The sequence below is a fragment of the Geotrypetes seraphini genome, chromosome 14 (assembly GCF_902459505.1).
Source record: "Geotrypetes seraphini chromosome 14, aGeoSer1.1, whole genome shotgun sequence".
In the NCBI taxonomy this organism is placed as follows: Eukaryota; Metazoa; Chordata; class Amphibia; order Gymnophiona; family Dermophiidae; genus Geotrypetes; species Geotrypetes seraphini.
Window position 1 is genome coordinate 50880063 of NC_047097.1, and position 25262 is coordinate 50905324.

Consider the following 25262-nt stretch of genomic DNA (forward strand, 5'->3'; position numbering starts at 1 on the left):
GTGGATCCACAACCAATGCTTGTAGCTCACTAACTCGACGAGCAGAAGTGAGACCAATGAGAAACACGACTTTCCAAGTGAGATATTTCAGATGAGCCTTGTCAATAGGTTCAAATGGAGGTTTCATAAGCTGAGAAAGAACTATATTGAGGTCCCAAACCACTGGAGGCGGTTTGAGAGGAGGATTGACATGGAAAAGTCCTTTCATGAATCTGGAAACCACAGGATGAGCAGAGAGAGGTTTCCCTTGAAGTGGCTGATGGAAAGCAGCAATTGCACTCAGATGGACTCATATCGATGTAGACTTGAGGCCAGAATGAGAAAGGTGCAACAGATAGTCCAAAACTGAAGATAAGGAGGAATGTTGAGGCTCCCGATGATGAGAAAAACACCAAGTAGAGAATCTAGTCCATTTTTGGGTATAGTATTGTCTAGTAGCAGACTTCCGGAAAGCTTCCAAAACATCCCCCACTGCTTGCGAAAACTGGAGAGGAGTTATGTTGAGAGGAACCAAGCTGTCAGGTGGAGAGACTGCAGGTTGGGATGAAGCAGAGATCCCTGATGCTGTGTAAGCAGCAATGGAAACACTGGTAGAAGAAAGGGCTCCCTGCTGCTGAGTTGAAGTAGAAGAGAGTACCAAGACTGTCTGGGCCACCGAGGAGCAATCAGAATCATGGTGGCATGGTCGGACTTCAGCTTGACTAGAGTCTTTTGAATGAGAGGAAATGGAGGAAACGCATATAGAAAGAGATTCGTCCAGTCCAGAAGAAAGGCATCTGCCTCAAGGCGATGAGAAGTGTAGATCCTGGAGCAGAACTGAGGCAGCTTGAAGTTGTGGGGGGCTGCGAAGAGGTCTATCTGAGGCGTCCCCCGCAGAGAGAAAATGTGATGAAGGGACATGGAATGGAGAGTCCACTCTTGATGCTGCAGAAGACGACTCAAGTTGTCTGCTAAGGCATTGTCCGCCCCCTGAATGTAGTCAGCTTTGAGGAAGGTGTTGTGGCGAATTGCCCAATCCCAAACTTTCAGAGCTTCCTGACAGAGAGAGGCCGATCTCGTGCCTCCCTGTTCGTTGACATAATACATGACGACCTGGTTATCCGTGCGAATGAGGACCACACGGTCATGAAGCAGATGTTGAAAAGCAGTGAGAGCATTGAAAATCGCCCTGAGTTCCAGAATATTGATGTGACATAGGCGGTCAGCACTGGTCCAATAGCCTTGAGTGCGGAGACCATACAGATGAGCCCCCCAAGCATAAGTCGAAGAGTCGGTCGTGAGAACCTTCTGATGGGGGGGGGCGTGTGAAACAGTAAGCCTCTGGATAGATTGGAAGAGAGCATTCACCAGCGAAGAGACTGTATCAGAGCAGGAGTGACCTGGATGTGATGAGTCAGCGGTTCGGAAATCTGCGTCCATTGAGATGCCAGGGTCCACTGAGGAATTCTGAGGTGAAGTCTGAGGAGTCATGTGTACTGTCGAGGCCATGTGGCCCAGAAGAACCATCATGTGTCTCGCCGAGATGGACGGGCAAGAGGACACTGAATGACAAAGACGAAGAAGAACTTCCAGACATTGTGGAGGGAGGAACGCTCTGAGTTGGATAGTATCCAGAACAACTCCGATGAAGGGAAGAGTATGGGAAGGTTGCAGATGTGATTTGGGAAAGTTGATCTCGAACCCCAGATTCTGCAGGAACCAGATAGTGCGCTGAGTCGCCAGGACGACTCCCTGAGACGTGGAATCCTTGATGAGCCAGTCGTCCAGGTAGGGAAACACCTGAAGACCATGGTTCCTGAGCGCTGCCGCCACCACAACCAGACACTTGGTGAAGACTCTGGGTGACGATGCCAGGCCGAAAGGAAGCACTCGGTATTGAAGATGAAGATATCCCAGCCGAAATCTGAGGTATTGATGGGAGGCCGTATGAATGGGAATGTGAGTGTAGGCCTCCTTGAGATCCAGAGAGCATAACCAGTCATTCTGCTCGATGAGGGGATACAGAGATGCTAGGGTCAGCATGTTAAACTTTTCTTTGAACAGATATTTGTTGAGCACCCTGAGATCCAAAATAGGGTGCAGATCGCCTGTCTTCTTCGGAACAAGAAGTACCGGGAGTAAAAACCATTGTTCTGTTGAGCCAAAGGAAACGGCTCGACAGCCCAGAGCTGGAGCAAAGCCTGAGCTTCCTGAAGAAGAAGGGCAGTCTGGGCAGAGGAGGAACAATTCTCTCTTGGAGGATGTTCCGGAGGAACTTGATGGAACTGAAGAGAGTATCCCTCCCTTACGATGGAAAGGGGAAAAACGGGGAAAGGCAGAACGACTGACGTTATGCTTTGAAGGAGACAGTCAAAAGGCTGAGGAGCCTTAGGGACCGCAGAAGGCTGAGGCTTCTGGTTGTTGCTTCTGCGGGTGCTGCCTCTTAACAGGCTGACGGATGGCAGGAGCCTGTTTAGGTGGGAGACGCCGCTGGTAGATGAAAGACGGGCATAAAGAATGAGCAGGAACTGGCTTGGGCTTCAGACGGAGGATAGATATGAAAGACTTCTCATGGTCCGAAAGCTTTTTGGTCGCCAGCTCAATAGACTCATCGAAGAGGTCAGTACCAGCACACGGGACATTAGCCAGCCTGTCCTATAGATTGTGGTCCATGTCGATGGTCCGCAGCCATGCTAGGCGTCGCATGGCCACTGAGCAATCCGTATCCCGAGCAGACAGCTCAAAGGCATCGTAGGAGGACTGCATCAGCTGCAAACGGAGTTGGGACAATGAGGCCAGGACTTCTTGGAACTCAAAATGGGCCAGAGGATCCAAATAGGTCATGAACTTGGGAAGGACAGACAGGAAAAACTCAAAATATGTAATAAAGTGAAAATTGTAGTTGAGAACTCTGGATGTCATCATGGAGTTCTGGTAAATTTGCCTGCCAAACCTGTCCATCGTCTTGCCCTCCCTGCCAGGTGGAACGGTGGCATATATCTGGGAGGGGTGAGACCGCTTCAATGAAGATTCCACCAAAAGGGATTGATGGGAGAGCTGGGCACCATCAAATCCCTTATGATGAACTGTGCGGTATCTGGCATCCAATTTGCCCGGAACAGCGGAGATGAAATAGGGAGTCTCCAGACAGTGGACAAAGGTCTGATCCAGCAGCTTATGAAGAGGAAGCTTGAGGGATTCAGCAGGAGGTTGAGGGAGATGCATGGTCTCAAGATACTCCTTCAAAAATTTGGACCCAGTGTCCAGTAGTATGTCCAGATCAGCTGCCATCTGGCGAAGAAAAGAGAAGAAAGACAGCTGGTCAGCTAAAGCAAGGCCTCAAGAAGGACTCGATGACATTGAGGCCTCTTGATCCAATGAGGACAGGGATCTAGATGGGGAAAAGGAACCCATTGTGTCCTCGAGCTCCGGCATAGAAGGAGGCGAAATAGCCGGCGGTGAATACTGAACAAAAGGCTGCTTCCGATGAGGCGAGGTATGCCTGGACGAATGCCTCAAAGAATGTCTCAATCGATGGTGTGAGCCATGCCTGGAAGCAGGCCTCGACAGACGAGGCGAGTATGTCTTCGTTGAGGCCCCCAGAGAGTGGATGGGGCTTGAAGCGGTGGAACAAAGCAGAGGTGGATGGCTGGAAGAACCATGAGGCACTCGCAAAGACTTTACTCCTTGCATCGAGTGAATCGGTTCCAATGGAGGTATGGGCAAAGACTCTGCTCCTTGCGATGCATGCATCGATGCCAGACCTGTCACTCGCAGAGACTCTGCTCCCCGTAGAGAGTGTGCGTACGGCTGAGGCACAGGAGGCGGCTCGACCTCGCGGGAGACCTCCGCATGCCCAGGCTGGATTTGAGAGAGAAATGGCTGCTGCGCTATCTGACCTGAAGAGACAGAGGAAGGCACCGCAGCCGGGGTCGAAGGCTGAGCCGGTACAAATGAAGCAGGCTTGATGAGGCTTGGAGCTGTAGAGGTGGAAGGCTGGAGAGCTTCAGATGAGGCGGAAGGAGAAGCACCCTTCGATGAAAACAGCTCCGTCGAAGACTCCATGCTGTACAGCGACTCCCACAAGAGACAACGGCGCTTGAAAGCACAGGCTGTAAATGTTGAGCAAGGCCGGCACGATTTCAGGAGGTGTTGAGGCCCGAGACACCGAAGACAGCGTCGATGAGGGTCCGTCAGCGAAATCGCGCACTGGCACTTGGAACACTTTTTAAAACCGGTAACAGGCCGGGACATAGGCCGGAAAAACTCCGCCTCAAGATCAAAGCCGCGGGACCGCAGCCACATGGCCTGCCCGATCGAACGGATGGAAGAAATTTTTTTTTTTTGAAAACAAGAAAAGCACAACAAAAATCAGCGATTAAGAGAAAAAGAACCCAAAACCGCGGACTTTAGAAGGCACAAGTGAAGATATTTCATGCAGAGAGTCGAAGACGGACTTCTCGGCTCAGCGGAAAAGTAAGAACTGAGGAGACGCGCCCTGTGCTGGGCGGGAAGGCACTTGTGCATATGTGGTGCGGGCGACTTGAAACTTCGAGTTTCTTCAAGCAAGACTGCTTGTGAGGCGTCCGCATCGGGGCTCCGTTGGATCACGTCACCCACTTGTGAGAATACCTGCCTGCTTGTCCTGGGATAATGCATTTTTACTCTTTTTCTACATCTAAAATTGTAGGTAGTTGAATATGACAACTAACAGTTTTGCAGGTTTCTTCAAGGCAACACTGAAAGGACATCAAACTCCGTTCAGCATAGCATATTAATCCCAATTTAACAAGCAAAGGCCCAAAAATATTTTGATGGAAGTCTTTTGCACAATTTTAAAGATACTGTGCAGTAGAAAACAAGCATGCTTCGAGAGGGGAACCGGGCAACTATAGACCTGTGAGTCTTACGTCTGTCCCTGGAAAGATGGTTGAAGCACTGATCAAGGATAGCATAGTCCGGCACCTAGATACACACGACTTGATGAAACCCAGTCAACATGGGTTCAGGAAAGGGAAATCATGTTTAACGAATTTACTTCAATTTTTCGAGACCGTGAACAAGCAAATTGATAGTGGAATGCCGGTGGACATAATATATTTGGACTTCCAGAAAGCATTCGACAAAGTTCCACATGAAAGGCTTCTCAGGAAACTACAAAGCCATGGAATAGAGGGAGATATACAAAGGTGGATACGCAAATGGTTGGAAAACAGAAAGCAGAGAGTGGGCATACATGGGAAGTTCTCAGACTGGGAGAAAGTGACTAGTGGTGTGCCCCAGGGCTCAGTGCTTGGGCCGATTCTATTTAATATTTATATCAATGACCTGGAAGACGGAATATCCAGTGAGATCATTAAGTTTGCAGACGACACAAAGCTATGCCGGGCAATCAGATCGCAGGAGGATAGCGAGGAACTCCAGAGCGACTTGTATCAGTTAGAGAAATGGACAGAGCAATGGCAGATGAAGTTCAACGTGGAGAAATGCAAAGTAATGCATTTAGGTAGTAAGAATAAGGAATACGAGTATAGAATGTCAGGCGCAACTCTGGGTAAGAGCGAACAAGAAAAGGACCTGGGCAGCGGCAAAGAAAGCAAACAGAATGTTAGGCATGATAAAGAAAGGAATCACGAGTAGATCGGAGAAAGTCATAATGCCGCTTTATAGAGCAATGGTCAGACCACACTTGGAATACTGTGTCCAACATTGGTCTCCCAACCTAAAGAAGGATATAAAACTGTTGGAGAGGGTGCAGAGACGAGCAACGAAGTTAATAAGAGGTATGGAGAACTTGGAATATGAGGAACGACTCAAGAAACTGGGACTGTTCTCCCTTGAGAAGAGGAGGCTGCGAGAGGACATGATCGAGACGTTCAAAATGCTGAAAGGCATCGATAAAATAGAGCAGGAAAATAAATTATTTACATTGTCCAACGCGACACGGACAAGAGGACATGGTTTGAAGCTAAGGGGGGACAAGTCCAGGACAAATGTTAGGAAGTTCTGTTTTACGCAGCGAGTGGTAGACGCCTGGAATGCTCTCCCAAAGGAGGTTATTAAGGAATCCACTGTGCTGGGATTCAAAGGCAAATTAGATGCACATCTCCTTATGAGAGGCATAGAGGGATATGGGTGACTAAAACTACATCAGGTGTATACCTGACTGGGCCTCCGCGTGTGCGGATCGCCAGACTCGATGGACCATGGGTCTGATCCGGAGATGGCAGTTCTTATGTTCTTATGTTCTAATAGAAAAAGAAAGAAATAGAGCTATATTTCAAAAAAAAAATTTTAATTGCAATTCATCACATGATTAGAAAAATCTTTATCAAAATTAATCAAACAATTAAAAGATTTGTTTTATTTATTTATTTCCCACTGCAGCTCCCTGTGCAAGTCACTTAAGGGTCCTTTTACTAAGGCGAGCTAGCCAATTTAGCACATGCAAAATATTAGTGTGCGTTAAATGCTAACGTGTCTGTTATAGTCTATGGACGCGTTGGCTAGCGCGTCTTAGTAAATGAGGGGGTTAACCCTCTATTGTCCCAGGTACAAAATAAGTACCTATATATTTATATAAACCACTTTGACTTTAACCACATAAAGGTAACATATCAAAATCCCATTCTCCTTCCCATTGCTAAAAATACTGCTGGGGACCAACAAAAGACCACCTTTAAGATACGGTGGGATATGGTTATACCAGGCTACAATCTACTTCGTCGGGACAGAGAGGGCAAATTAGGAGGGGGGGTAGCATTATACACTAAGGATAATATCAAAACTACCAGGATCACAGAGGTTAGATACACAGGGGAATCACTTTGGGTAAACCTGGCCAGAGGGAAAGAAAAATGCCTTTACCTCGGTGTGGTATACAGGCCTCCAAGACAACAGGAAGACAAAGAATTGATTGAGGACATAGAGAACATCACTTTGTGCGGTGACACAGTACTGTTAGGCGACTTCAACATGCCAGATGCAGACTGGAACACCCTCACAGCAACTACGAGTGGTAGCAGAAGAGTATTAACCTCCATTAAGGGTGCACAACTCAAACAAATGGTATTAGAGCCCACCAGGGAAAAAGCAATACTAGACCTGGTACTCACAAATGGAGACAGTGTCTCGGAAGTATCAGTGGGAGACACGCTGGCCTCCAGTGACCACAACATGGTATGGCTTAACCTCAGGAAAGGCTTCTCTAAATCAAACACAGCAACGAGGGTCCTCAACTTTAAGGGTGCAGATTTCGACCACATGAGAGACTTTGTCCATCAGGAGCTGCAAAACCATGCAGAAACTGACAATCCGGAAACTATGTGGTCAAATCTAAAATCCATCCTGAACAAAGCATCTAGCCGCTACATAAATAAGGTAAGCAAACGCCGGAGAAACAAAAAACCACAATGGTTCAACAAGGAAATTTCGGACCTCATTAAAAAGAAAAAAAGAAGCATTTATCACCTACAAACATCTTGGGAAAAAGGAGGCAAAAGAAGACTATCTGGCCAGATCTAAGGCTGTCAAACAGGCAGTCAGGGAAGCCAAACTTCGAACAGAGGAAGATCTAGCACGGAACATTAAAAAAGGGGACAAATCCTTTTTCAGGTACATTAGCGACAGGAAGAGAAACAAAAATGGGATAGAACGCCTTAGGCAATCAGATGGAAACTACGCAGAATCTGATAATACCAAGGCAGAACTGCTAAACGAATACTTCTGCTCAGTATTCTCCTGTGAAGCACCGGGAGCTGGTCCACAACTACAGATAAGAGACAGCCAAAATGACCTGTTTCATGATTACGAGTTTACACCCAGTAGCGTCTACCACGAACTTTCAAGACTCAAAGTAGACAAAGCCATGGGACCTGACAATCTACACCCCAGGGTGCTCAGAGAGCTGAGTGAGGTTCTGGCTGAACCACTGTCCGTGCTCTTCAATCTTTCTATGCGCACGGGAAAAGTACCACTAGACTGGAAAACAGCTAACGTAATTCCACTCCACAAAAAGGGCTGCAGAACAGAGACAGAAAATTACAGACCGGTGAGTCTTACATCCATAGTGTGCAAACTCATGGAAACACTGATCAAACAGAATCTTGACAAAATTCTACAAGAAAATCTACGTGATCCACACCAACACGGATTTACCAGGGGAAGGTCCTGCCAAACTAATCTGATTGACTTCTTTGACTGGGTGACCAGTCATCTGGATGCCGGGGAGTCCCTGGACGTGATATATTTGGACTTCAGCAAAGCTTTTGATAGCGTCCCCCACCGTAGGCTGTTGAATAAACTGAAATCAATGGGATTAGGGGATACTTTCACTAAATGGGTAAGGGATTGGCTAGATGGTAGGCTTCAGAGGGTGATGGTGAATGGTATCCCCTCCAAAACGTCAGCAGTGACGAGTGGAGTTCCTCAGGGCTCCGTCTTAGGGCCGATTCTATTCAATTTATTCATAGGAGATTTGACCCAAGGGCTCAGAGGAAAGGTATCACTGTTTGCTGACGACGCCAAACTATGCAACATAGTAGACAAAAGCAGTGTGCCTGACTTTATGACGCAGGACCTACGGCAGCTAGAACAGTGGTCATCAACTTGGCAGTTAGGCTTCAATGCTAAAAAATGTAAAGTAATGCACCTAGGCAAAAAAAATCCACACAGAACATACACACTAAATGGTGAAACCTTGTCCAGGACCACGGTGGAACGAGATTTAGGAGTGATCATTAGCAATGATATGAAGGCTGCCAATCATGTGGAGGCTTCGTCCAAGGCAAGACAAATGATGGGCTGCATCCATAGGGGTTTTGTCAGCAGAAAACCTGAAGTTATAATGCCACTGTACAGATCCATGGTGAGACCTCATCTCGAGTATTGTGTTCAATTCTGGAGACCACACTACCGGAAAGATGTGTTGAGAGTTGAGTCGGTTCAACGAATGGCTACCAGGATGGTCTTGGGGCTCAGGGATCTCACGTATGAAGAAAGGTTAAAAAAACTGCGGATGTACTCGCTGGAGGAGCGAAGAGAGAGAGGGGACATGATTGAGACCTTTAAGTATATTACTGGGCGTATAGAGGTGAAAGACGATATCTTCAGTCTTACAGGGCCCACGGTAACCAGAGGACACTCGCTGAAAATCAGGGGAGGGAAATTTCAAGGTGATGCTAGGAAGTACTTCTTCACCGAAAGGGTGGTTGATCATTGGAACGAGCTGCCTCAGCAGGTGATTGAGGCCAACAGCGTGTCAGATTTTAAGAGAAAATGGGATATTCATGTGGGATCTATAGGAGAGTAAGAATCAGGGAGTGGGTCATTGGTATGGGCAGACTCGATGGGCTATGGCCCTTTTCTGCCGTCAATTTCTATGTTTCTATGTTTCTAATAGTGTGGGGGTGGGAGAAGAGATGACAGATCATACCAAGGACAGGAGTTGGGAGAAGAAGAAATATTTTTGAGCACACTCTGCAATGTGATTATTGCAATTAAAAAAAATAATAATGCATTACTTGCAGTAACTTAACTTGCAGCCCTAAGGAAAACACTAAGGTTTGTGGAGTAGCTTCAAATTAAATATACATGATCGCAAAAAGATTTAAATATTCAACTGACTACTCCAAATCATCCAAATCAACATGGCAAGCCCTGCCCTGCTTACTTATTTAAATACATAATTCTTAATGGAAATTTACTCTGTACCTTTTCCATTTCACTTCTATAATGCTCAACATGTCCCACCAGATCTTATCTTCTCCCTTCTCCTGTAAAGTACAAGGGAAGATATTAAAATAATCTCAGTTCATTCTATGTCTAGAAGAAATTCAGGAAGATGATGATGCCATTATTTACTTCAATGTGCTATAGAACAAATGCCTACCTCATTTTCCTCAGCCTATTTGCAATTCTTGAATTGATAATCTACAAATACCACAAAAAAGTACAACTAATAAAATATAGTATACAGATATTTGGCTTGATGTTAAAAAGCTCCACAAGTGTATAGGAGCTATATATTTTCATTGGTCAAAAATAGATTAAGCCATAAATGTTTAATTTTTAGGTTATCTTACGGCCTAAAGGTTAATACTATGGACTAAGAACCAGAAAAGTCATGGTTCAAATTCCACTTTTCTCCATGATGCTCCTTGTAATTTTAGGCAAAATTAAATGTGGCAAGAGTTTATAGTGGCAATAGGAAGTCTACACTGTTCTGGACAATTTTTGTATTTTGCTGTACATAGATCTGATGCTTGAACTCAGTTTCACTCCCCCCCCCCCCCCCCAAATTGGTCAACACATTTCACTACACATCTTTCAAAAGGAAAAAAAGTTATAAGCAAAGCACCTACAGCTGTAATGTAATTAAAGGTACAGTATATACTAGAATATAAACCAAGATTTTTGTGCCATAAAAAGGTCCATAAATGGGAGTATCTGTTTATATTTGAGTCCTTCCCAGCTCTGCACTACTCTGCCCCCTCTCAGGCCCGCTACAGGCTTCCTGAGGGCCTACCTTAAGCCTTGGTGGTCTATCTGTAAGCTGGGACAGGAGTGATCTCTCACGTGTACTGTCTTCACTGGCTCTGCTTCACCCCACCTCCTTCCCACCCTCCCAGACACATCCACAGGATGCCCTGGTGGTCCAGAGGAGAACCGAGGCAGGAGTGCTGCTCCTATGCTCCTGCCCCGTGTAGACTCGTTGTTTAAAATGGCTACAGCGAGTTCCCGCCTGCAACGGCCATGGCTGCCAGGTAAGGGCTGAGGCTGGGATTATTGGGGGCAGGAGGGGGAAGAAGAAGAGAGACCGTTACAGTACTTGGATTTAAATCATCGGTTTATATTTGAGTCAACCTTTTTCCCTCTTTTATGTGGGAGGAAAAAAAGAAAAAAAAAATTTACATCAGTTTATATTTAAGTGTGTATAAGTCTCCATCAATTCTGCACATATAGCTTTGTCATTCTTACTGACAAAAAAAATGGTCATGCTTTATCAGCTTCAAGGGTGAGCACTGATAGTAATTTTCAAGTCATGGTATATGGGATGATTAGATGGAGACTAAATTTTGAATGAGCACAGTTACTTACCGTAACAGGTGTTATCCAGGGACAGCAGGCAGATATTCTTGACTGATGGGTGACGGCACCGACGGAGCCCCGGTACGGACAATTTTAGAGTGATTGCACTCTAAGAACTTTAGAAAGTTCTAGCTAGGCCGCACCGCGGGTGCGCGAGTGCCTTCCCGCCCGACGAAGGCGCGCGGTCCCCAGTTAGGATAAGCCAGCTAAGAAGCCAACCCGGGGAGGTGGGAGGGACGCAAGAATATCTGCCTGCTGTCCCTGGATAACACCTGTTACGGTAAGTAACTGTGCTTTATCCCAGGACAAGCAGGCAGCATATTCTTGACTGATGGGTGACCTCCAAGCTAACAAAAAGAGGGGTGGAGGGAAGGTTGGCCATTAGGAAAACAAATTTTGTAAAACAGATTGGCCGAAGTGTCCATCCCGTCTGGAGAATGCATCCAGACAATAGTGAGATGTAAAAGTATGAACTGAGGACCAAGTAGCAGCCTTGCAGATTTCCTCAATGGAAGTGGAACAGAGGAAAGCTACAGACGCTGCCATAGCTCTAATCTTGTGGCCCGTGACAGAACCTTCCAGTGTCAGGCCCGACTGAGCATAACAGAATGAAACGCAAGCAGCATCCAGGTCTGAGACACGTAGCCATGCCAACCTTCTCATTGCCACAGACATAGCAGTAGCCCGTGATGTCAGTTCAAAAGTATCATAAATTGAACTGACCATAAACTTTCTGAGTTGCAAAAGACTAGAGGTACATTGCTGAAAAGCTGGAAGTTTACGGTCCGGAATATACTTTTGAAAAGAGGTCACCTGTTGAATGAGATGTTTCAGGTAAAAAGAGAAGTGGAATGCGTAATTACCTGAACGGTTGGCCAACATCGCATTTTGGTAAAGGCGTTTCCCAAATTTATCCATGGCCTTTCCTTCTCTGCCAGGAGGGACAGAGGCGTATACACTAGCTCCTGCAGATTTCTTCAGGGTTGACTCCACCAGTAGAGATTCATGGGGAAGTTGGTGTTTGTCAAATCCTGGAATTGGAATCACTTTATAAAGAGATTCCAGTTTTCTTGGGGCTCCTGGGATCGTCAAAGGAGTTTCCAAATTCTTATAAAAAGTTTCCCTCAAGATGTCATGGAGGGGCAACTTCAAAAACTCTTTAGGAGGTTGGTCAAAATCCAAAGCATCCAGAAATGCCTTGGATTTTTTAGAGTCAGACTCTAAAGGAATAGAAAGGGTGTCTGACATCTTTAAAAATTTGGTGAAGGAGGAGTGCTCTGGCTTAGCAGCAGGATCCTGCACCGATGGATCATCCTCATCAGATGAATAATCTTCCTCGGTACCGAGGGGATCATCAGAGTCGTCCCACAAGTCAGGGTCCCGTACCGATTGGAGACGGCCCTGAGAAAGTGGAGTAGATGTTTCAGTATGCTTAGTCTTGCGTACCGATTTCCCTGAACGGGTGGAGACGGTACCTGGGGAGTGTAGTACGGTACGGGGTTCAGAGAACGGTACCGGGTCAGAAATCGTAGGAGTAGTACGCCGCTTCGGTTCCGCTGACAGAACAGGCATGGACAGAGATTTGTGCGGTGCCGACAAAGTCGATGTCAATAAAAGAGGCTGATCGACAGTCGGCACCGAAGGCTCACTAGGTACCGACACTGGAAGATTCGGAGTCAACAGAGCCGGGAGCAAGTGTTGGAGTTGCTCCTTAAGTTGGACCTGGAGGATAGAGGCAATGCGCTCATCCAACGTTGGTCCCGATAGCACCGGTACCGGTTTTTTCTTGCTCGGTACCTTCGGTGCCGCTCGACGCTCGGGTGAAGTCGATGCCGATGACGAGGCAGTGACTTCAATGGGAGCGGAGCGCTTACGGGGCCGGCGCTCAGTCTGCAGGACTTGGCTCACTGCATGCTCGACTGGTGGCCCTAGAACAGTAGGGGAAGGCTTCTTAGCCGGCTTACCTACAGGAGTCGACACCGGCGATGTATCTTGCGGTGCCGAGACAGTCGGTGTCGATTTGGAGGAAGTCGTCGACGTCGATACCGGTGTAACTTCCATATCGGTACCAAAAAGGATCCGCTGTTGAATTTGTCGATTTTTTAACGTTCTCTTTTGTAAAGAACTACAGCGGGTGCAGGTTTCAGCCCTATGGTCCGGACTCAGACACTGGAGGCACCACTTGTGCGGGTCGGAGAGGGATATAGGGCGCGCACACCGCTGACACTTTTTGAAACCCGGTGACGGGGGCATGAATGGAAAAACTGCTGTAGCAAAATCGAAGCCCGAGGCTTCGATGGTGCCAACAGGCCCCGCTGGGGCAGATCGAAAAATATGAAAAATAAAACGATCTTTTTTTTTTTTTTTTTTTTTACACAAACGAAATAAGAGAGTAAGAAAAGAAAATATGAAGAGAAAAATACGCGCGAGCGGGAAGGCAAGTGAATAAGAAAAATTTTCCAACAGCCGTTGGAAACACGCGTCTTCTTAGCTCCGCGGAATTAAGAAAACTGGGGACTGCGCGCCTTCGTCGGGCGGGAAGGCACTCGCGCACGCGCGGTGCGGCCTAGCTAGAACTTTCTAAAGTTCTTAGAGTGCAATCACTCTAAAATTGTCCGTACCGGGGCTCCGTCGGTGCCGTCACCCATCAGTCAAGAATATCTGCCTGCTTGTCCTGGGATAACACTATTTATGGTCAGTGGTTTTTGGTGATGGATCAAAACCGCGCGAGACAAAGACGCGTCAACAATGCGGCCCAGACAATCATGCACAAGACATCCCCCAACTTTACTTACAATTGTTGGTGCTCCTGTTGGGGGGTGGGGGGAACCTCTCCATTACAGAAGAAACTGTAATTTTTCCCTAAAAAAGAGGGAAAAAGGCTGTTTCCTCTATAATGGGGTGTTCAAACTCCCCCCCAACGGGAGCACCAACAGTGCTAAGTGGGGGGTCCCCCTCACACTCCCCCCTCAGAGCGCTTTAAAATACTGTTTAAATCCAGCACGCAGACGTCCTGCGCGCGATTGTCTGGGCAGCATTGTCGGCGCATCTTTGTCACGTGCGCTTTCGTCTATGTACTGTGGTTTTCTGCAGACAGCAAGAGAATTAGCTATATTTCCCACCCCACGATAGTGATTATCAACAGATGAGGTATCAGTGGATACTGCTGATGCAGGACTGCTAGTACAAACATAAGAGAATAAACTTGGAAGTCTTAGTCACAACTCTGCAGATCAGCTGCTATGCAGTACAAGTGTGTTCCAAGTGAAGGAATGGTGGAGGGAAGAGGTACTAAACTATTGTGGAGTAGCTTTAAAGAAGGGTCAAAAATTATACACTTGGATCACAGAAAGAATAAAGGTCATATTTTGAATTTTAAGCGATTACTTCAAACCTCAAATGGCATCAAAGCATCCCCACAATCGAACTAGGAGAGAAAGTATTCAACAAGTCATGAGATCACATCACTATTATTATGTGGTTACATTTTCTTGCTGTCTACCGAGAACCTGCATTATAGGTAAGGAACTTTGCTTTCTTGTTCCTTGACCACCAACTGTAACTTTGCTTTTGTGCTCTAAAGCAGTGATATTCAACCCAGTCCTCAGAGACCACCTAGCCAGTCGGGTTTTCAAAGTCTCTGTCATCCATATTCATTGTGGATATCCTGAAAACCCAACTGACCAGGTGGTCCCTGAGGACTGGGTTGAATACCATTGCTCTAAAGGATTTGTACTCAATGTAACATTCATTCAGACAGAAAGTTTTATCTTTGTAGTATTTTGCCATTAGACTAGCATTTCCTGACTGTTCTTTTGCATATTTCAAAATTGGATTCAATGTGGCCTTTGTGTAATAGATTTCTTTCATGTCACCCCACTATGCAAGCTAGATATTACTGACACATGAGCATTTTGATTAGTCTTGGCCATGGAAGTCTGTAGCTCTTTCAACATTGTTTCTGTCCTGGTTGGCTCATTTCAGTCTCTTCCTTGCTTGGTCATCCAGTTTGGAGGGACTGCCTGTTCTAGACATATACCTTCTACTTCTTACATCCTGGCTATGCTCAGAGGGATGTTGAAGAATTTTGCAATTATTTTTACCCTGATGTTTTAGCTAGCTTCTTGGTGCTCATGGTTGGAGGTCTTTGCTTTGAATAATAACTCAGAGACCAAAAAGATCATCAAATGACATCAGTATAACTTAACACATGTGGGTCTAAATTCATTTGATGTATTCTTTTTAAGGTAATTAGGATTGTAATAAGCTACAAATACTCTAGATTACAGGATTAAAAAAAAAAAGATACATACATACAGCCAACCAAGCTACCCCATATTACTTTTTCTATTTCATGTTCTAAGTATTCCTGGAATATATTTGTCACTTGCCTATTATAGGACATAAATATGAAAAAGGTGTTGTAGACTTATGACTATTGTATGAAATCTGTAATTTAAATACCAATTACCTATTATCAGAGGGGTGGGTTATTCATTGTTTTAAAACAAAGATTTGATCTCATGACAGTTACTGCAATTTACCATTGAGTTGTTCCATCTAAAATGTCCTTTCAATCAATCAAGCTACCAAACTAAACATGAAAGCTAAACAAAAGAATTGAGAAGGTGAATAATTAAACTCAAATCATAGAAGGGTTATCTTATTCTTTACAGTTGTTCAATTGTAAGACTTATGTTTAAAGTTTAAAAATCATCCTTTCAACATGGCTTGATTTGCTGTTGATGAAGTGAATTGTTCAAAAGATGCATCAACACATCAGCACTTAATTTTTTAAAAAGTGTACATTAGTTCTTACCTGCTAAGTTTCCTTTTCCTGAGTCCATCCAGACCAGTCCAGACACTTGGGTTTATCCTGCCAGAAGGTGAAGATAGGATTACTGAGCTGTGCCATCATCACTTAAGAACCCTGTGCAATACTCTGGCTAGCCAGTATTTATCATAACAAAGCAGAACAAAGGGGGAAAAACAAAACAACCTTCCCTAGAAACTAAACAACTGAGAACCACTAATAAAGTATAAAGGGCTAGATTCACTAAGCAAACTGATCGTGTACCGATTGGTTTGTGACCCCAACCTGATTCACTAACCACATGGCTAATCCGATTCCGATCCGCACATGCAAATAAGGGTAAGCGGCATGCAAAGCAGGAAGGACGCAATTCACTAAACATTTTCAGCAACACCGACTGGGTTGGTCGATCCAAAAAGAAGCGACTGATGGGGACTAATCGCTCACGACCTTTCCTGCTCTCTGCCGAATTTGCCTGCCTTTCCCTGCAGTGCAAGTCCGTGGCCTTAACCTGCAGATTTAAAGCAGGTTAAAACCACGGGCTCGCGAAGTACAAAAAAAAAAAGTCAGCTAAGTAAAAAAGCTCTGCTGGGCAAGAAGGGCCAGCACATGCGCAGACCATCTACAGTCAAGGAAAATGGTCTGCGCATGCTCAAGGATCGCTCACCAGCGATCCGTGGAGGGGCATGCCAACAATCGCCCCCATATGCATGCAGGCCTTTAGTAATTTTGTCGGCCTGCCATCGCCCACGGATCGAACACTGATCTCCAGGTTAGTGAATCTAGCCCATAGCCCTTCATACTAAGGATCTAATATGAATAACAAATTAGCTAAAATCAAAAATTTATTTCAGGAGATGGCATTAGTTTATTTTCTAAGAGTCATGGATGGATTTTGGACTGGTCTGGAAGGACTCAAGAAAACAAAATTAACAGATTACTATGAGGGGCCGCTGAAAAGTTCTCAGCCCAACCAACAAAGTTGGGGTAGGCTCCATCGAGGGCTATAAATTTAGTCCAACGATTGTCCACTTTTTTCATTCCGCATTTTTCCAACAGAATGAAAAAAGTGGAAAATCACTAAGTGTATAGACTTCGATAGAGACTGTCCCAATTTTGTTGGTTGGGCTGAGAACTTTTTAGCAGCCCCTTGTAATCTGCACTTCCTTATCCCACCAAGCCAGATCAAAATGACCTGCTGCTAACATTTTGGCTTCAAGAGCTACATCACTTTGAACATCTGTAGCAATGGACAAAAGAATGCATAGATTTCAGATTGTTACTTTACAAATATCTTTATCGTTCTCCCCAGAGAGCTCAGAACAGTTTACATGAATTTATTCAGGTACTCAAGCATTTTTCCCTGTCTGTCCTCGTGGGCTCACAAATGTACCTGAAGAAATGGGAGATTAAGTGACTTGCCCAGGGTCACAAAAAGCAGCGTGGGTTTGAACCCACAACTTCAGGGTGCTGAGGCTGTAGCTTTAACCACTGCCCCATTGCAAAATGAGCTTTTCCAAAACTTCTGAAACTTGATAAGCACAGAAAGCACAGTTACTTACCGTAACAGGTGTTATCCAGGGACAGCAGGCAGATATTCTCACATGTGGGTGACGTCATCCACGGAGCCCCAGCGCGGACAGCTTTTCAAGCAAACTTGATTGAAGTTTCAAGTTTGCACACTGCACCACGCATGTGTGTGCCTTCCTGATCCACTAGAGGGCGCATACCCTCCTCATGGTCCTCAGTTCAGATAGCTAGCAAAGAAGCCAACCTCGGGGAGGCGGGCGGGTTGTGAGAATATCTGCCTGCTGTCCCTGGATAACACCTGTTACGGTAAGTAACTGTGCTTTATCCCAGGACAAGCAGGCAGCATATTCTCACATGTGGGTGACCTCCAAGCTAACCAAAAAGGGACGGAGGGAAGTTGGCAATACAAGAAAACAGATTACGCAAAACCGACTGGCCAAACCGGCCGTCGCTCCTGGACAGAGTATCCAGGCAGTAGTGGGAGGTGAAAGTATGAACCGAAGACCAAGTGGCAGCCTTGCAAATCTCCTCGATAGGCGTCGACCTGAGGAAAGCTACAGAAGCCGCCATCGCTCGGACTTTATGTCCCGTGACTCGACATTGCAGCGCGAGACCAGCCTGAGCGTAGCAAAAGGAAAAACAAGCAGCCAACCAGTTGGACAAGGTGCGCTTGGAAACTGGGCGTCCCAACCAATTAGGGTCGAAGGACAAAAAGAATTGAGGAACCGTCCAAGGAGACTGAGTGCGTTGAAGACAAAAAGCCAACGCCCTCTGACAGTCAATTGTGTGAAGCGCCACCTCGCTAGGAGGCGAGTGGGGCTTCGGAAAAAAGACCGGAAGAACAATGGAAAGATCGAAAGGAAAGTCCGAAACCACCCTGGACAAGAACTGGGGTTGAGTACGCAGGACCACCGTGTCATGATGAAATACAGGAAAAGACGGGTCCGCAACCAGAGCTTGCAGCTCACTGACTCTGCGAGCAGACGTGAGAGCAACCAGGAAACCCACCTGCCAGGTGAAGTAATTCAAAAGAGCTTCATCAATGGAATCAAATGGAGGTATTACCAATTGAGCCAGGAACACACAAAGATCCCAAACCACCGGAGGGATGTACAATGAAGAAATCCCTCATAAAACGGGAAACCATCTGGTGGACGGAGAGCAGCGTCCCATTTAGCGGCCGAAGAAAGGCAGCAAAAGCACAGAGGTGGACTCGAATAGATGTAGATTTGAGACCAGACCGAGACAAGTGCAACAGAAAATCCAGCACTGAAGGCAAGGAGGCAGAGAGCGAATCCATGCGGTGCTCAGCACACCACTCAGCAAATCAGGACCATATCTGGGAAAAGCATTGCCGAGTGGAGATCTTTGGAGAGGCCTCGAGAACACCCCCACCGACTGAGAGAAACAGAAGGAGGGAGGCACGTTGCGAGGAACCAAGCTGATAAGTGTAGAGACTGCAGATTGGAATGCAACAGAAACCGCAACACTGAGACAGCGGAGACGGGAACATAGGTAGAAGCTGAGTCTCCCTGACACGCTGGAGGAGCAGGGAGAACCATGGCCGCCAGGGCCACAGAGGAGCCATCAAGATCCTGGTGGCGCAGACCGACAGGAGGTGTATGAAAGACCCGAGAATCAGAGTAAAGGGAGGGAACGCATAGAGGAACCTGCCCATTCCATCGAGAAGGCAAGCATCCTCCTCGATGCGAACCCAGGAGAACATCCTCGAGCAATATCGAGGCAACCAGTGAGTGAGGGGCGAAGCGAACAGAACTACCTGTTGGGTTCCCCACCGAACAACCACATGCCGCAGAGTCCGAGAATGGAGCAACCATTCATGCGGTCGAAAAGGGCGACTCAACGTGTCCAACAGACAATGCTGCACGCCCTGGAAAAACACCGCCCGAAGAAAGAAGCAGTGGTGTAACGTCCCCTGCCAATGACGAAGGGCTTCCCTGCAAAGTAACAGGGAACCTGTACACCCTGGCTTGGTCACAGAATAACGCCACCGAGATGTCGGGACGCACCAGGACCCCGCAATCTTGCAACCCATAACGAAAATCCACCACGGCATTGTAAATGGCCCGGAGCTCCATCAGATTGATGCGGCTGCGACAGTCTGCACCCGACCAAGGACCCTGAGTCCGAAGGCCGTCGAGGTGCACCCCTAAGCCCATGCCGAGGAGTCCATCGGCAGAACCTTCTGATGCGGGGATACGAAGTGGTGGCCCACCAACGAAACGAGCGTGTCCAGGAGGGAGGCACCACAATGTGCTGGGAAGCGGGATCCCGATCCTGCCATCACTGAGATGCTCGGGTCCAGCGGGGAACACGAAGATGAAACCAGACGAACAGCGGGACATCACCGTGGAGACCCCTGATCCAAAAAGGATCAGCAACAGCTCAGCCGAGGCCGAAGACCGCTGAGACACCAGCTGACTCAAGCGCCGACAGGCAGCCTGCCGAGGCAGAGGCAGAAAAGACCGGAGGCGGACCGAGGACAGAGGGGCCACCTTCCGGCATAAACAAACAAGGGCCTCCCCCTGAGGCCGAGACAAGAAGGAGCGCAGACAAACTGGGTCCAGGTCCGCCCCGACGGACTCCCGAGACCGGGGTGGGCAGAGTCTGACCCACTCCCGTACTAGAAACTAGTGCAGGTCACGAAGGGCCAGGACCAGACGCAGAAGGGAGGATGGGAATGCCCAACCGACAGAAGAGAGGCAATACTCCCGGTGCGTAGACACAGAGACACCCCTCCCGAAGGGAGGGGAGGAATCCCCAGAAGGGGAGCAGCCCAGAGGCTATGCGAGAATAGTCAAAAGGACGGCCAGGAGTCGCCGAAGCCGGCGGCTGAACCCAACCCGGCGCTGCTGCAGCTATTGCGGCTGCTGCGAAGGAGGCCGAGATAACACAAGAAAGGTATCCAGAGGGCCCCTCCGGAGAAGGAGACCAACCCACCAAGGCAGACGGGATTTAGCTGGAGGCATCCCGAGGGGCGAAGGACCGGTCGCGGTCTGAGAGGCGGTTAGTGGCCACCGCAAGAGAGGCCTGAAGAAGCGCAGAACTCACGCAAGTAAAAGCGGCGAGACGACCCCGGAGGTTCGGATCCTCAGCCACACTCTGCGCCAAGCGAGATGACGCATGGCGGGAGCAATAGAGCCGGAGCAGGGAGAGAGTCTCTTCCAGGAAACCAAACTCCGCACTACAAGATTCCGTCACGGCTGCCCGGAATGAACCGAAGAGAAAACGGGGAAGCCTCTCAAACCGGAGCTGGAGACGCCGAGGCGCAAACCCGCAGTCGACGCCGAGGCCCAATACCTCAGCCGCTGCCGAGGTAAAACGGCCCAAGTGACGTCAAGGCACAAAGCTTCCGTCGACGGCACGAAGCCTCGGCAACGACGAGGCACCGAGCTCCAGCCGACGATGAGGCCCTCAGCCTCAGTCGACGTCGAGGCACAAGCCTCAGGCGACGTCAAAGCACCAGCGTCAAATGACGCGGAGCACACGGCCGCAGCCGACGTTGAAGGTACAAAGACACACAGCCTCAGTCGACATCGAGACCCCAAGCCCCAGTCGACATTGAGTCAGAAAATCAAAGCACAAAGCCTTAGACGACGTCGAGGCACCCAGCCACATACTACGTCGAGGCACAAAGCCTCAGGCGGTGGTGAGGCACCAAGCCGCAGTCGACGTCGAGGCACAAAGCCTCAGTCGAGGCACCAGGCCCCAGTCGACGTCGAGGCACCAAGCCCCCAGTCGACGTCGAGGCACGAAACCTTCGTCGACGTCGAGGTACGAAGCCAAGCCTCAGTCGACGTCGAGGCAAGAAACCTCCGTCGACGTCGAGGCACGAAACCTCCGTCAACGTCGAGGCACGAAACCTCCGTCGACGTCGAGGCACGAAACCTCCGTCGACGTCGAGACACGAAACCCCCGTCGACGTCGAGGCACGAAACCTCCGTCGACGTCGAGGCACGAAACCTCCGTCGACGTACGAAGCCTCCGTCGGTCGAGGCACGAAGCCTCCGTCGAGGCACGAAGCCTCCGTCGAGGCACGAAGCCTCCGTCGAGGCACGAAACCTTCGTCGACGTCGAGGTACGAAGCCTCCGTTGAGGCACGAAGCCTCTGTCGACGTCGAGGCACGAAACCTCCGTCGACGTACGAAGCCTCCGTCGACGTCGAGGCACGAAACCTCCGTCGACGTACGAAGCCTCCGTCGACGTCGAGGCACGAAGCCTCCGTCGAGGCACGAAGCCTCCGTCGGGGCACGAAGCCTCCGTCGGGGCACCAAGCCTCCGTCGGGGCACGAAGCCTCCGTCGGGGCACCAAGCCTCCGTCGAGGCACCAAGCCTCCGTCGAGGCACCAAGCCTCCGTCGAGGCACGCAGCCTCCGTCGAGGCACGCAGCCTCCGTCGAGGCACGCAGCCTCAGTCGACGCCGAGGCACGAAGCCTCAGTCGACGTCGAGGCACGAAACCCCCGTCGACGTCGAGGCACGAAACCCCCGTCGACGTCGAGGCACACAGCCTCCGTCGAGGCACGAAGCCTCCGTCGAGGCACCAAACCTCCGTCGAGGCACCAAGCCTCCGTCGAGGCACCAAGCCTCAGTCGACGTCGAGGCACACAGCCTCCGTCGAGGCACGAAGCCTCCGTCGAGGCACCAAACCTCCGTCGAGGCACCAAGCCTCCGTCGAGGCACCAAGCCTCAGTCGACGGCGAGGCACGAAGCCTCCGTCGAGGCACGAAGCCTCCGTCGAGGCACGAAGCCTCCGTCGAGGCACGAAGCCTCCGTCGAGGCACGAAACCCCCGTCGACGTCGAGGCACACAGCCCCCGTCGAGGCACGAAGCCTCCGTCGAGGCACCAAACCTCCGTCGAGGCACCAAGCCTCCGTCGAGGCACCAAGCCTCAGTCGACGTCGAGGCACGAAGCCTCCGTCGAGGCACGAAGCCTCAGTCGACGTCGAGGGACGAAGCTCCAGTCGACGTCGAGGCACATCGAGTTTCAGAAGTCGGCACCGTACCAATGAAACTGGTAATAAAGGTGCAGCAGTGCACTCCATAAGGGCAACCTCGATATGAGTATTCCCATGAAAGGAGGCACGCTTTGAAGGTCTCGTAGAGGCGGGCACGATCGCACTCGATGCCCGGAATGCCTGAGACTCAGCCGGTGGCGTTACCGAGGTAACGCACCTAGAAGAAAGAAAGAAAGAAAAACTTACCGGGGATCGAAGCTGCACAGTCCGATTCCAACGAAGGAAAGAGGGTCCCGGCCATTCTGCTCACACGAGGTGAGCCCAGAGAGAGGCCAGGGAAGAAGAAAATACAGCTGCAGGCAAATGAGGCCTAGCCGCATGGCTGAGGCCCAAGAAGGGCCTGCCGGAGGAAAAACACAATAAAAAGTCCTCTTTTTTTTTTTTTTTTTTTTGAAACAAAGAAATACACGATCAATTAACAAACGCACAGCGACTCCCTAACAAAATAAAGAAGCCGCGGTGCCAGAAAGGCACTTAGAAGAACGCAGAGAAGAGAGACAAGGTCTTTCTGGCTCAGCGGAAAACTAAGAACTGAGGACCATGAGGAGGGTATGCGCCCTCTAGTGGATCAGGAAGGCACACACATGCGTGGTGCAGTGTGCAAACTTGAAACTTCAATCAAGTTTGCTTGAAAAGCTGTCCGCGCTGGGGCTCCGTGGATGACGTCACCCACATGTGAGAATATGCTGCCTGCTTGTCCTGGGATAATACAAAGCAATAGGTTCTTTAACTCATCAAGTAAATCATACTAGTCAGGTACTTCAACATATGTCATACGTCCAATCTGTGCAAGGCAACTGCACTACCCTCATTTTTAAGATCCTGAAAAACAGGTTAAAGATTGAGCCCGATTCAGATGAAACACTACTTTGAGAAGGAAATTGAACCAGTCTAAGCTGTTTCCTTGACCAAAACAGGGTTCTCTACAAAATAAGGCTTCTAATAGTGAAATTTGCCTAATTGAACAAATAGCTATAAGAAATACTATTTTATTAAAAGGGTGATGATACCTTTTAAGGTTGTGGAATCCAAAAATTTCAAAAGAGGTTAAAATAAAATCCAAATTTAATTCCCAGGGCATAATCAACAGATTTCACAGTGAACTGAAATTTAACCCCATGGGAAAATTATATCACATCAGCTTTTTCCCTTCTCTAGGCATCTTAAAGACAAAGCAGCCAGTTGTACCTTTAATGAGACTAAAATCAACCCCTTGCCAAAACCATTTTTCAAGAAATACAAAATATCTGGGAAGGAGAACACAGAGAAAAAAAACCCCACACTTCACACCAATTCTCAAAATCCTCCAAATCCTTATGTATGCTAAGAAGGTAGATCTTTATCTAGAATGTAACAAGAAAATTATCAACACCTCTCCATAAAAAGGCTTAGTGCTCACAAACTAGAAGTCAGCAGTTATCAGATCGATCTTGAAAAATACCCACACTCAACCTGAACATGCCCGGCAACTTTAGACCTGTTTCCAACCTACCCTTCATCTCTAAGATCCTAAAAACAAAAAAAAGTGCTAACCAATTACACACCTTCATCAACGAACAAGGAACCCTATTCACCTTCCAATCGAGATTCAGAAAATTCCACAGTACTGAAACCGACCTCCTCAACATCACTGACGACTGCTGGAAACTCAGGATAAGAGTAATGATATTTTTCTGGTGTTAGTGGATTTCAGCTATTGACTTCTCTCCACTCACTACACGGCTCTCTTAAATTGGAATCCGAGATACTGCATTACGATGGCTTATCTCCTTCCTGAATAATAGATCCCAAAGCGTACTGCTCATTGATACACTATCGAAACTGATCAAATACCGTGTTCCACAGGGGGGCTCTACTACCCCACCCCCACCCTATTATTCAATCTCTACATTCGAACTATCTTAGACATAGCCCTCAAATACATAGATAAAAAAAATTTCATATTGTGTTTTTTCTTTGGACATGTCAGGGACTTTTGAAACAGAAAATGCAGATTTGCTATTGTTGAAACTATTCAATCTTTGTTTTAGAGGGGAGTTTCATTCATAGATTGCTTCTTATTTACATGGGCGTTCTTTCTTTGTTCAGCATGGTCAGGAATTGTCCACAGATAAGATAATGAAGAAAAGGGTGCCTCAGGGCTCTGAGCTGTCTTCATTGTTGTTTAACATATACATGATTACTTTGGGAAAATTATTTCATTCCTTAGGAGTAGAATACTGCCTGTATGCAGATGACATCTTGTTCTTTTTCCTCATTAGGAATTTGCAAGAAACAGAAATAAATTTGAATAACTATATGCATAAAAAAATGGTGTGGATGGGGCAGCATGGCCTACATAAGAACATAAGAATTGCCACTGCTGGGTCAGACCAGCAGTCCGCTCATGCGGCAGCCCTCTGGTCAAAGACCAGCACCCTAACTGAGACTAGCCCTACCTGTGTACGTTCTGGTTCAGCAGGAACTTGTCTAACTTTGTCTTGAATCCCTGGAGGGTGTTTTCCCCTATGACAGACTCCAGAAGAGCGTTCCAGTGGGGACATTGGCATTGTGGGTAGCCCTACAATACTTATTGTTATGGGCACACAATTATTGGTAAAGCCTGAGATATTGGTCCTTGGGGTATGGTTAGATTCCCAGCTCTCAATAAAACAACACATAGCTAAAGTGGTGCAAGGAGGATATGCACAACTTCATATCTTAATTAGATTAAAACCGATGCTCCTGCCTGTGGATTTTTGCTCTCTCGTTAAAGCCTTATTGTTATCTCAAATTGATTACTGCAATCTTTTGTATCTTGGATTGTCAAAGAAAA

At 47.8% G+C, this 25262-nt stretch overlaps 1 protein-coding gene across 10 annotated transcripts in view; it reads right to left on the reverse strand.

Moving 5' to 3' along the window:
* SIN3A (SIN3 transcription regulator family member A) overlaps nucleotides 1–25262 on the reverse strand; it is a 290548-nt gene that overhangs the window by 237546 nt on the left and 27740 nt on the right. For 7 of the 10 annotated variants that reach the window (XM_033920021.1, XM_033920027.1, XM_033920020.1 and 4 more), the window contains exons 2-3: nucleotides 15887–15943; nucleotides 9691–9752 (exon numbers count right to left, since the gene is read on the reverse strand). The gene's annotated coding sequence lies outside the window, so the exon portion shown is untranslated. Of the gene's footprint in view, nucleotides 1–6141; nucleotides 6204–9690; nucleotides 9753–15886; nucleotides 15944–25262 lie in introns of those variants that run through there. The other 3 variants (XM_033920025.1, XM_033920024.1, XM_033920026.1) reach the window with 2 other exon arrangements.